Below are 11867 nucleotides of genomic sequence, written 5' to 3' on the forward strand. Positions count from 1 at the left end.
ACTGGTCACATTTTATTCGTTGGCATAAGTTACACAGCCTCATTTGCAGGATCATGAAGTTCTCCAGAAAATTCTGTTGTTCGTCCCCATAAATTTTAACAAGTAGGTGAGCAAGAAAAACAATGATATTTAGAGAAAAGAACTTTAGGGGAAGTCCTTTGACCTTTGGAACAAATTTACCTTATTCTTTTTGGTTGTTTAAATCACATAAGCTGCACTTACATTTCACACATGTTTTCCAGGAAACTGTATTCCTCATACATTTTAATTTTAATCAATATGTCAACTGAGACAAACATGTGTTGAGCATATCAGAGTCAGTCTGAATAATATACATATATATGTGTGTATATATATATACATATATATATGTGTATATATATATATATATATATATATATATATATATATATTACCTATGATGATAATGGATTTTAGTGAAAAACCAAGTTTTGTTTTGCTAAATAACTACTTGGAGTAGTTATGCCTTGATATTGGATTAGAGAGTTTACACGGCCAGAAGCAAACTCAGACCTGAAGAGAATAAGCATCCTTCCCTGCCTCAGGAATGAAAACAAAACAGAACAACAAAAACATCCCAAAGGTAGCACAGGGGTCAATGCTCCAGATGAAAACAGAAATGTTTCTTCGGAATGTACATTTTAGGTAATTTGATTTAGGTAAATGACAGAAGAGACAACAAACTTCAATATGAAAATGCCAGTTACCTTTGTAATGAGAAAAGATATAGCTTATTTTTTACTTCTTATAACAATGAGAAAGTTAAGTAAATTTTATGGGATTCTCACTTTCAGCTGTATACTTACTTATTAAGTATTCATAAGGTAATTATTAATAATATATATTGGAAACAATTAACAAAGCTTTTTAAGAAAAATGAGGCTGTTGGATCCTTCAGTTATTTTTACTGTCTGAATTTACCTATTTCAATCAAGCAATTTATTACTGTCCATTGAGGGGACTAAGTATATGAATATTATTATATAGTAATCTTGTGTTGATATTTGTAATATCAAAGAATGCTAAAACAGAAAGTAGTTTAGAACCACTCTGAGCTTTGCCACCTTCCTGAGTTTAGATTTTATTTTATTATTTTTTTTAATTTTTTTAACGTTTATTTATTTTTGAGACAGAGAGAGACAGAGCATGAGCAGGGGAGGGTCAGAGAGAGAGGGAGACACAGAATCTGAAACAGGCTCCAAGCTCTGAGCTGTCAGCACAGAGCCCAATGCGGGGCTCGTACTCACGGACCGCGAGATCATGCCCTGAGCCAAAGTGGGACACTTAACCGACTGAGCCACCCAGGCGCCCCCTGAGTTTAGATTTTATAGATTGCATCTCAAAATTGGGAAGGTGTACGTAGATGAGGCAGCAAAACAAACTTTTAAATTTTTCTACCTTTTCTTTCATGATATCATTAGTGATGTCTTATAGAAATCTGAGATTGCTGGGCACCTGGATGGCTCAGTTGGTTAAGCATCTGACTTTAGCTCAGGTCATGATTTCGCAGTTTGTGAGTTTGAGCCCCGCTTCTGGCTCTGTGCTGACAGCTCAAAACCTGGAGCCTGCTTCTGATTCTGTGTTCCCTCTCTTTCTGCCCCTCCCCCGCTCACACTCTGTGTGTGTGTGTGTGTGTGTGTGTGTGTGTGTGTGTGTCTCAAAAATAAATAAATATTTAAAAAAAAATCTGAGATTTCTCAGAAAGTGGTATATCAGAATATTATGATACTATGATTTGCTTTTTCACTGCGAATTAAAGAACTCTAATTAACTGGTGTATTTACAAGATTCCCTGGAGAAACAGAACTAACAGAAACTAACTAATATATATATGAAAGAGAGAGAGATTGAGAGAGGGAAAGACTGGTGTATTTTAAGGAATTGGTTCATATGATTATGGTAGAATCTGGCAGGTAAAATCTTTGCAGGGCAGGCCAGTAGACTGGACACCCAGGGAAGAGTTGCTCTTGCAGTTTGAGTCTGAAGGCAGTCTGGAGAAGGAATTCTCTCTTTCTCAGGGAATCTGTCTTTTTCTAATTAAGGGTTCAACTGATTGGATGTGTCCCACCCCATGGAAGGTAATATGCTTTACTCGGAGTCTATTAATCTAAATGTTAATCTCATCTAAAAAATACCAATAAAAAATATTGGCGTTTGACCAATATCTGGGTACTGTAGCCTAGCCAAATTGACACATAAAATTAACCATCATCACCTCCAATGGTGAAACTGAGTGGCCTATTCAGAATAACCAAATGAAGGATACCTGATAAAGAGATGAATAATGTACTAAAAAAAAAAAAAAGCTAGATATTAATGCATGTGTGTGTGTGTGCACGTGTGTTTATTCACACACACTTAACATATGCCTGACATTATACTTTGGCCCAAACTCAGAACGATAAACTACAAAGTTGAGATAACTGCTTAATTGATATCCTCCCATTTTACCATTATATATAAAGAATACTATTTCAAAACAGTAAGACTTAGAACTGCATTTTTATTTCTTTCTCACATGTTTCCTGAGTATTGTCCCATTTATGGTATTGTGGAGTAATTGATTGTAATTGCTAATGGTAATTAGTAATTACTAATTATTGATTACTCATAGAATGCTTGATTACATATTAATTGGCTACTCTTTTCTCAGACTTCCTTTGAATTGGGGGCAGTCCTTTGACATTTGGAACAAACTTACCTTATTCTTTTTTGGTTGTTGAAATCACATAAGCAACACTTACATTTCACACATGTTTTCCAGGAAACTATTGCTCATATATTTAAATTTTAGTCAGTATATTAACTGAAACAATCATGTGTTGAGCATATCATGCTGACAGTGTGCAATGACAGTTTGAGCAATGTGCACTGACAGTGTAAGCTGATATTCGTATTAAGACTAGCTGACAGTTTGTAGTCATTATTATAAGTGGCATATGTTAGAGTTATCTCTAAGAATGTTAGGTGATATTAAGAGAAGAATATAAACATAAAGATCAATAGTCAATTTCATTTGTCGTCTGTCATCATGTTTAAATTATAGTGAAATGTACCTTAATATTTTTAGTCTAACTGTAGAATTTAAACAGATTGCTGTTGAGTGGGGGTTTTTACATGAAGATTCCAGATAATCAGCATTCACTTAGTATATGGAAAACCCAGTTCTCCCGTGTGTCTCCTTTGCTCTCACACTACTACCATACTCACAATACTCCTGACACTGAATGTGGGGATCCACCCCCCAATCAAGGAATTCTAGGATATCAGCTGGATGTCCTAAAATTTAACTCAATTCTGACACTGTGTACTTGGAGATAACATCAGATCCTGAAAGAGGACTTAAACTATCTCCATTCTGACCTCAGCCTGTACTTTCTAATTGATTATGTTTTTTTCCAATTCATCTCTTAACTCAACACAAGAGACCCAGTGGGCAAAGCATACTGTGATAGGAACTGAAACTACCTTCTTACGCATTGGAGACTGCCCTGACGTTAGCAAGGCCCCATGTGGCTGACCCCCAAAGTAAAGATCAACCTGACCTTTACTGCCCACCTGCATGTACCCACCAACCTTTGTTTTCCTTATATGAACACAGAAGTATTTTCAGCACTTTGGAGACAGTCTTTGAGATGCTAGTCTGCTGTCTTACTGGTGTCTGCCTCACTGAAATGAACTCCTTTCTTGTTTCACCACCCCTTATCTCTCTGCCTTTGGATTTTGTCAACAACAAGTGGCTGGCTCTGTTCTATTTGGGACCCCTGGAGCCAGGTGCTCTTGCACTTCTGTGTTTCAGTTACAACCCATAGGTTAGGGACTCAGTTCTATAAGACTCCCTCCACTTCAGATGCTAATTACAAGTAGTAGATCCCCAGGTTACCCGTAACTTCTGTCTAACTTGACTACAAATTAGAGGTTCCCATGACCTTCTCTCCTTAGATTCAACAATTTGCTATATCAGCGCACAGAACTCAGGGAAACACATTCATCAGTTTATTAAAGAATATGATAGAGAATACAGATGAATGGCCAGATGAAAAGATGTTTAGGATAAGATATGTGGGAGCACTCTCCCCAAGCATGGCACTCTCCCTGAATCTCTCTGTGTTTGCCAACCTGGAAAGCCTCTGAACACTGTCCTTTTGGGTTTTTATGGAAGCTTCATTACATAGGTATGATTGATTAAATCATTGGTCATTGGTGATTGAACTCAGTCTTAAGTCTCTCTCCCCTCCTTGTGGGTCAGAGGTCAGGGATGGGGCTGAAAGTTCCAACCCTAATTACAAGGTTAGCTCCACTGGCACTCAGCCCTTAGCCTTATTTTACCTACAGGCTTTCTTAAAAGTCACCTCATTAACATACAAAACATACCATGATTCCCTCCTGTCAACATTTAGGAAATTCCAATGTTTTTAGGAGCTGTGTGCCAGGAATGTGTGCCACACATCCCAGGAATGGGATGAAAACCAAATATATGTTTCTTATTATAAATCACAATATCACACTTAGTAAACCTAGGAAATATACATAATACTCAAAGTAATAATTCCTGTCCTTGTAAATGTTTCTGTATCATATTTAAACTTTTAAACATTAGACTGATTGGTTTTAGAACTGGTTACTTTGTAGCCAAAGAAGTAATGACCAGGAAATGAAAAATGGGTGAGTTTGATTTCCTTTGTGGACTTCCAAGCTGGAGTCTGAATATTTATGGTATGTTCCAAGTTACCCCTTTCTCTCACCTCATCCTTCCTTCCCACATGTGGGGCTAGCTGCTTTTTATGCTGAGAAAGTTTCCCTGAAGATGTGACAACTTTAGGTTCTTTTTAATGGCCTCCTTACCACTACCTCCAACAAAGCCACCATTTTTTTTTAACTTTTTTTTTTTTAATTTATTTTTGAGACAGAGAGAGACAGAGCATGAACGGGGGAGGGGCAGAGAGAGAGGGAGACACAGAATCGGAAGCAGGCTCCAGGCTCTGAGCCATCAGCCCAGAGCCAGACGCAGGGCTTGAACTCACGGACTGCGAGATCGTGACCTGAGCTGAAGTCGGACGCTCAACCGACTGAGCCACCCAGGCACCCCAAAGCCACCATTTTAATAAAGCAGGAAGGGGTGCGAGAATCGAAGGGGAAAAAGGAGAAAAGGCATAGAGTAAAATGGGACAACATAATTAATGACTGAAGGTCACAGGAGTGATACAGAATGCACCTGGAGACCCCTGTGGCATGATCAAGAAAGCCAAGATCTTTGCCACCTCTAATTGTACTTTCCTCACTTTTTTTAATGTATGTGAAAACTAAGGAACAATCCGCCTTCCTGGCTCACAAGTGTTTATAATTTATGGAATTTCTCTAATTATCTGTGGACAGAGTAAATGACCTACCATATCATCTTGCCTTGAAACATTTCTTTTGACTTTCTTGAGAGATCTCGTGCTTATTGCCCCACTGGTCTTCACAGTCATTTGTTGAAGGTTGTGTTAATTTCCTATTGCTGCTGTGAAAATCACTAAATACCTAGTGGCCTAAAACAACATAATTTTATTTCCTCACAGTTCTGGAGATCAAAAGTCTAAAATCAAGATGTCAGTAGGTCTGTGTTCCATGAGGAAACTATAGGGGAGAATCCATTTACTACCTTTTTTCAATTTCCTTGGCTATGATCCCTTCTTCACATCACTCCAACATCTTGCTCCCATGTTCACATCTGTTGCTCATTCTGATCCTCCTGCCTACTGCTTATAAGAATCTTTGTGACCACATTGGCCCAATTTGGATAACCCATGATAATCTTCCCATCCCAAATTCATTAACTTAATCACATTTGCAACATCCCTTTTAACATATAAAGCAACATATTCACAGGTTTTGTGGATCTAAGACACAGACATCTTCAGGGGTCATTAGTCAGCCTATCACAGGGATTAAGAGGGCATGGGTCATTATCCAGTTTAACAGAGAGAAAAACTGAAATAACAGGTGTCACAGAGAGTTTTATGAAGTTCCACTTGGAGTTCGTGGAAAAGAAAGAGCCAGGATCCAGAGCTCTAGGCTTTTAGATGATAGGAGTTCTCTTTGATCCAATTGGAATTCCTTGGACTGTCACCCTGCCAAGCAGACACTTTCATTCTTACTACATTTCTATGAAGGATAAGCCAGAAAGTCCATGACAAAAAACTAAAACTCATTATTTCATAGTTAGTTGCCCCTCAGAGTCATGAGATTTGGACTGGGCACTCTTATCACTGAGACAAGTACAGTACTATTAATAATTTGCACGTCTTAGATCAGAATTGTGAGGGTCAGGGCACCTGGGTGGCTCAGTCGGTTAAGCATGTGACTTCGGCTCAGGTCGTGATCTGGCAACTTGTGAGTTCGAGTCCTGCGTTGGGCTCTGTGTCTCCCTCTCTCTCTGCCCCTCCCCCCCCCCACACTCTATCTCTCTCTCAAAATAAATACACATAAAAAAAATTGTGAGGGTCACTAAATGGCATGATAATTTCTCGCTGCTGGCTTACTACCTTAATAAGTATTTGAGCAATCAAGTAATTTTTGATTTTGTGAGGTTATTTGTGGACGTTTCCTTAGATTGATCATGAGCAAAAGGTTGGGCTGACAATTACTAAGTACAATGCAAAGATAATACAAGAGTCAATATGACACAATTATCTGTATCCTACCAATTAGAAAACTTATAATTGATGAGGTAAATGACATTATAATAGGAACATATTTACAAATGAATTGACCATTTATAAAGTTAATTCTCCATTTGAGAATTACTCACATGAGTACTACTCTTTCCTACTTATTATCTTACTGGTTTTTGGATATTATAATTACTAAATAATACAATGCAAATACAGTGAAAGTCAGTTATAAATGACAAAGCTGATTTTGCAATACTGTATTGGAGAGTTGATCAATCCATAGGCAAAATCACTGACAAATTAGAAATGGCATAGTGAAACTGCTTAATTCTGATTAAAAGAAAATAAAGATAATCACAAGATAGAGGCTTCTAAAGAGAAAGATTGGTTATCAAATGATTAACAAAAACCCTTGGGGAAATTGATGAATATCTCAAATATTTTTGTACTCTTTATGATCTTGTGGTAAAGACCAAATAGAAAATGAAGGGGGCACCTGGGTGGCTCAGTCAGTTAAGCATCCAGTGTCCAACTTCAGCTCAGCTCATGATCTCACAGTTCATGAGTTCAAGCCCCATGTCAGGCTCTGTGCTGACAGTTTGGAGCCTGGAGCCTACTTCGGATTCTGTGTCTCCCTCTCTCTCTTCCCCTCACCCACTCACTCTCTCTTTCTCTCTCTCTGTCTCTCAAAAACAAATAAACATTTAAAAAAATGAAGAACACTGGCATTCATGCCTTTCATATATGATGTGATTGAATTCTTTTTTATTTTTGTCCATTCTAAGAATTAGGTAGAATTTCAATTATATTTTGAATGTTATTGAATATAAAAACACACATCATCTTAATTTAGTTTCATTTTAAGATAATGTATCATTTAATGTTTTTTAATTTATTAATTTCATTTTTATCTTAAATAATTTACTTTACATAGTTTTTCCCACTACGAATGACCCAACATAATAAAGACTTTCTATTTTTCAAAGTCTGTAACCCACCTTTAATGGGCAGGAAAGCATTTGAAGATTTCTAATTTCAACCATCAGCATATGGTTGCAATGCACAACTTAAGGCTATAAGTTTTGGGTAGGGTATAGAAAATTTTAAAGAGATCAATGGGACCAGTGACAGTTAATTGAGCTTCTGGTGAAGACAGTTTTCTAACAGACCTTCTTGGGTCTTCCTGGAAAAAAAGTGGCTTTAGAGAATAGACAACAAGACCTCTTAGAGGATTTACAGGAGCCAGAGAAACCCTTTAGAGGTCCCTGAAGTGAGGTAGAGTGTGTGGTCACTTCTGACCAGCTGCCATAAAGCCAGTATCATCAGCATGATTCAAAAGAAGGATGAGCCAAAGTCTTTCAATCATGGTGAGGCCTCCTAGTGGCCCAGATAATCAGAGGGGTTTGATTAGACAAAATCGATTAGAGATGCTGAAAAGACAGTTAACAAGAACATCTTTTGTTGTACAAAACATTGGCTAGTAAATTGTTAATGTACCTATGTGAATTGCTTAGTAAGTCTGTGTGTACTCAACAAAGAATATTTTTGGATTCTTTTCAACTATGTTCTTTCATTCAGTAAACTGAATTTCCTAGTAAGAATAATTTTGGATTTTGTAAAACAGAAATAGTTGATTTTGGGTGAACACAGTTGACTATTTGGAAGTTTCTATAGTAATGTTCTATTAAGAGATGTTTCTTTGTTTTGTTTTAGTTTGTTTTAAATAGTATACTAATAAGCTGGTTTGAAAAAGTGATGGCAGGGGCGCCTGGGTGGCTCAGTCGGTTGAGCGGCCGACTTCGGCTCGGGTCATGATCTCGTGGTCCGTGAGTTCGAGCCCCGCGTCGGGCTCTGTGCTGACAGCTCAGGGCATTGAGCCTGTTTCAGATTCTGTGTCTCCCTCTCTCTGACCCTCCCCCGTTCATGCTTTGTCTCTCTCTGTCTCAAAAATAAATAAACATTAAAAATAAATAAATAAATAAAAAAGAAAAAGTGATGGCTGAACAGGAATTTGTTCCATCTTGAGTGTTTTCATAAAATTTTGCAAACCATTCTGTTATTCATTCCCCCATAATTTGCTTTCAATCCTTGTTTCTGTCTTTCACTCTTTCTCTCCCTTGCTCCATCTCGCTCTCTTTCTCTCTCACACACATATAACACACATATAGTCAATTTGTTTGTTTGTTTAGCCTTCTGGTTCCCCTGCTAAATCATGACTTCCCTAAAGGCGGGAGCTGTGACCTATTAATAATTCCAATTCTCTTAGTTTAAAAGTGGATTAAACGAATCCATGAATTTAAATAATTGTGTCACAGTTTCACAGGTGGCCTTACTTTTTCTTTCTCAATATCTGGACTCATTTACCTTCTCTAAAATTATAAAGCAATAATTTGTACATAGGAAGCTAAATCGAATTCCAATTATTTAGCAATGTATACCTCCTAGAGAGAAGGAAATAAAATAAGATGGTGTTCTATTATCATTTTCAGATTTATGATTTGTTCTAATTGATTATATACAGATTATATGAAAGGAAGACCAAATAATAGTTGAGAGCCAAGGGTCCCATGTTGAAATAAAATTCTGAGTGATAAAAGCTGCTGTAATTTACTACAATTTCCTGAGTATCTATAGTGTATTAGTTTTTTTGCTAGATATTTTACATGTGATTTTTATACCAAATATGTGAGATGTTTGTAGCCCCTTTTTACAGAAGAAGAATTTAAACTTAGTAATTTTTCCTGTATCACAGAGAATAAAGCGCATAAATGGCAGAAACTCAGAAGTTAAACTCAGGGCAGTCAGACTCTGAAGTATTCTGGTATGTCCTGGCTCTTTCATATTCTCGCAAAAGTTACACTCAGTTTGGGCTATGGGAGAGTTAGTCGAAAGCGACCATTCATTAGCTGCTAGTACCTCCTTTGGGGTTAATACATAGAGTCCTCTCTCAACAAACACTTCACCTTTGTGAATTCTGAGTAAAGTAGCATCTGTAGTCACTAGTGACCACAAAATCTTACTGACTCATCTTGTAGTGATGTAGTAGGTTTGCACTCTCATTAAGTACAGAAAGTCTTTAGGCATAGCTGACTAAGTCATCCCTCCCCTCAATTAGGCCTTTCACATGTGGTGCTCTGGCAGTCTGTCTGCCTCTCTGTTCAAAGTAGAGAGGAGGTTACCCATGTATTGTGTTTAGCTTGGATCTGGCAGAATAAAACAAGCCAAATAATCCTGGCAAATACAGAGACCGCTAGGTTTGCATTAGATCCAACTATTGTCTGAATATATATAAATAGACTTTTCTTTGTTGGAAATAGTTTGAGTTTATATGCTACAGTGTTCTGTTCGTACCTGTAACTCATGTAATTGCCACTGCGGATCCTTTGCAGCTATGGTATCTGTTTCTGAGTCTTGTGGGCTTGATATAGATCCTGCTGTCTCCCTGATATTTTTAATGAATGCTTTGGGCTGACAATTCAAAAGACTGTTGAAGCATTGCTGCCTCATATATGTAGTGTGTATATCTCCATAACACCTCTTCCAAAACCATGAGCTCATAAATGGAGATTATTTATCAACATTTATATCAATCCCATCAAGTGGGTGAAAGCTAACTGCCATTCTTAAATTTAACACCCATGTGTCAGCATCCTGGTGTTGCATTTACCAGGACTTTCTCCATTGTCATCACCCTTCCAGACACTGCTTCTGTCCCCCTCTTCCCAGCCCCCTTGTTAAATCCACAGATGCAGAGTGAAGCAGGCACCCAATTGGCAAGAGACTCATATTTCCATTACAGAGTTGGCAATAATTAGCTGTGTGAACTTGAATGAGTTACTCAATATCTCTGGGTCTTAGTGTTCTTGTTTAAAAATGAGAGACTCAGCTAATTGACACCGAAGACTCCTTTCAGCTCTGACATTCACTAGTTTTACTGAAAAATGACAAGGAAACATCAATGATTTCTCATTAAACCTTAGAGGCTTAACAGGTTTTTAGGCTTTAATTTGGTCTTGAAAGCAGAGTTAAGGGAGCAAATAACTCAGTCTCCTGAGACTGGGCTCTAAGGAATGGTGTGAACAAGGCATTCCTTTGGGCCCCATACCTGTCTTGCGGTCTCTGTCATTGCTGTATTTTTCCTTCCCTTGCCTTGACAGAGCATCTGGTCTGCTGCCCAGAATTGCCCTTACTAACCTCTCTTCCTTCCCAACTGCCTCTGCTGTTTCCTTAATCCCTCGCCCAGACTGTAGCAGTAACCAGCCAACTAGTCTCCAACTTTCTGGCTGTCACAACTCTACTGAATTTTATACTTTGTTCCAGGTGAAGATGCTTGAAATGCAATCTGTTCATGTCACTGTCCTACAACAAAAATCAAACTAAATAAAAACGCTGAGAGTGAATTCCCACTGACAACAGAGTTGAACCAAACTCCATTTACCTTTATAATTTGGCTCAAATATTATTTTCCAAAAATAATTCTCAGTACTCTTCACACAATATATGTTCCAGCAAACTGCCTTCACAGAGATCCCTACCGATGTACCTTGATGTGATGGACATTTCTGTTCTTTCCAAGATAATTTCTAGAACTTTTCAACTACATTTTTCTAAATCTTGGTGCACCAAATCATATCCATTTTTCAAGATTCAACTCAAATATCACCACAACCTCAAAGTTCTTCATAATATTCCATTTCAAAATACTATCTTCAGGGTCGCCTGGGTGGCTCAGTCGGTTAAGCATCCGACTTTGGCTCGGGTCATGATCTCACAGCTTGTGAGTTCGAGCCCAGCGCCAGGCTCTGTGCTGACAGCTCAGAGCCTGGAACCTGCTTCGGATTCTGTGTCTTCCTCTCTCTCTGCCCCTCCCCCGCTTGCACTCCGTCTCTGTCCCTGTCTCAAAAATAAACATTGAAAAATATTTTTTTGAAAATACTATCTTCATTTAATGTCCCATAGTATACTTATACTCATCCTATTAATATCTATTTCTCTTTTGCACTCATACTGCCTTACAAATAATAATATATCAATAAACATTTGATGGGCAGGTAAATAGTCTATCCATAAGCAGTCACAGACAATTCATCACCAACACCTCTACCATATTAAAATTCTAAGTGGGAAATTGGAAGGGGTGTGTTAGAATCCTTGGAGAAGGGTGTTTGTAAATGCATATTTGTTTTGATT

General features: G+C 37.9%; 1 long non-coding RNA gene across 2 annotated transcripts in view; it reads left to right on the forward strand.

Annotated features, from left to right (window-relative positions):
• Nucleotides 1-11867, forward strand: part of LOC132667318 (uncharacterized) — a 493653-nt gene that overhangs the window by 397757 nt on the left and 84029 nt on the right. The window lies entirely within an intron of this gene.

This window comes from Panthera onca, chromosome B2 (genome assembly GCF_046562875.1).
Source record: "Panthera onca isolate mPanOnc1 chromosome B2, mPanOnc1 haplotype 2, whole genome shotgun sequence".
Classification (NCBI taxonomy): Eukaryota; Metazoa; Chordata; class Mammalia; order Carnivora; family Felidae; genus Panthera; species Panthera onca.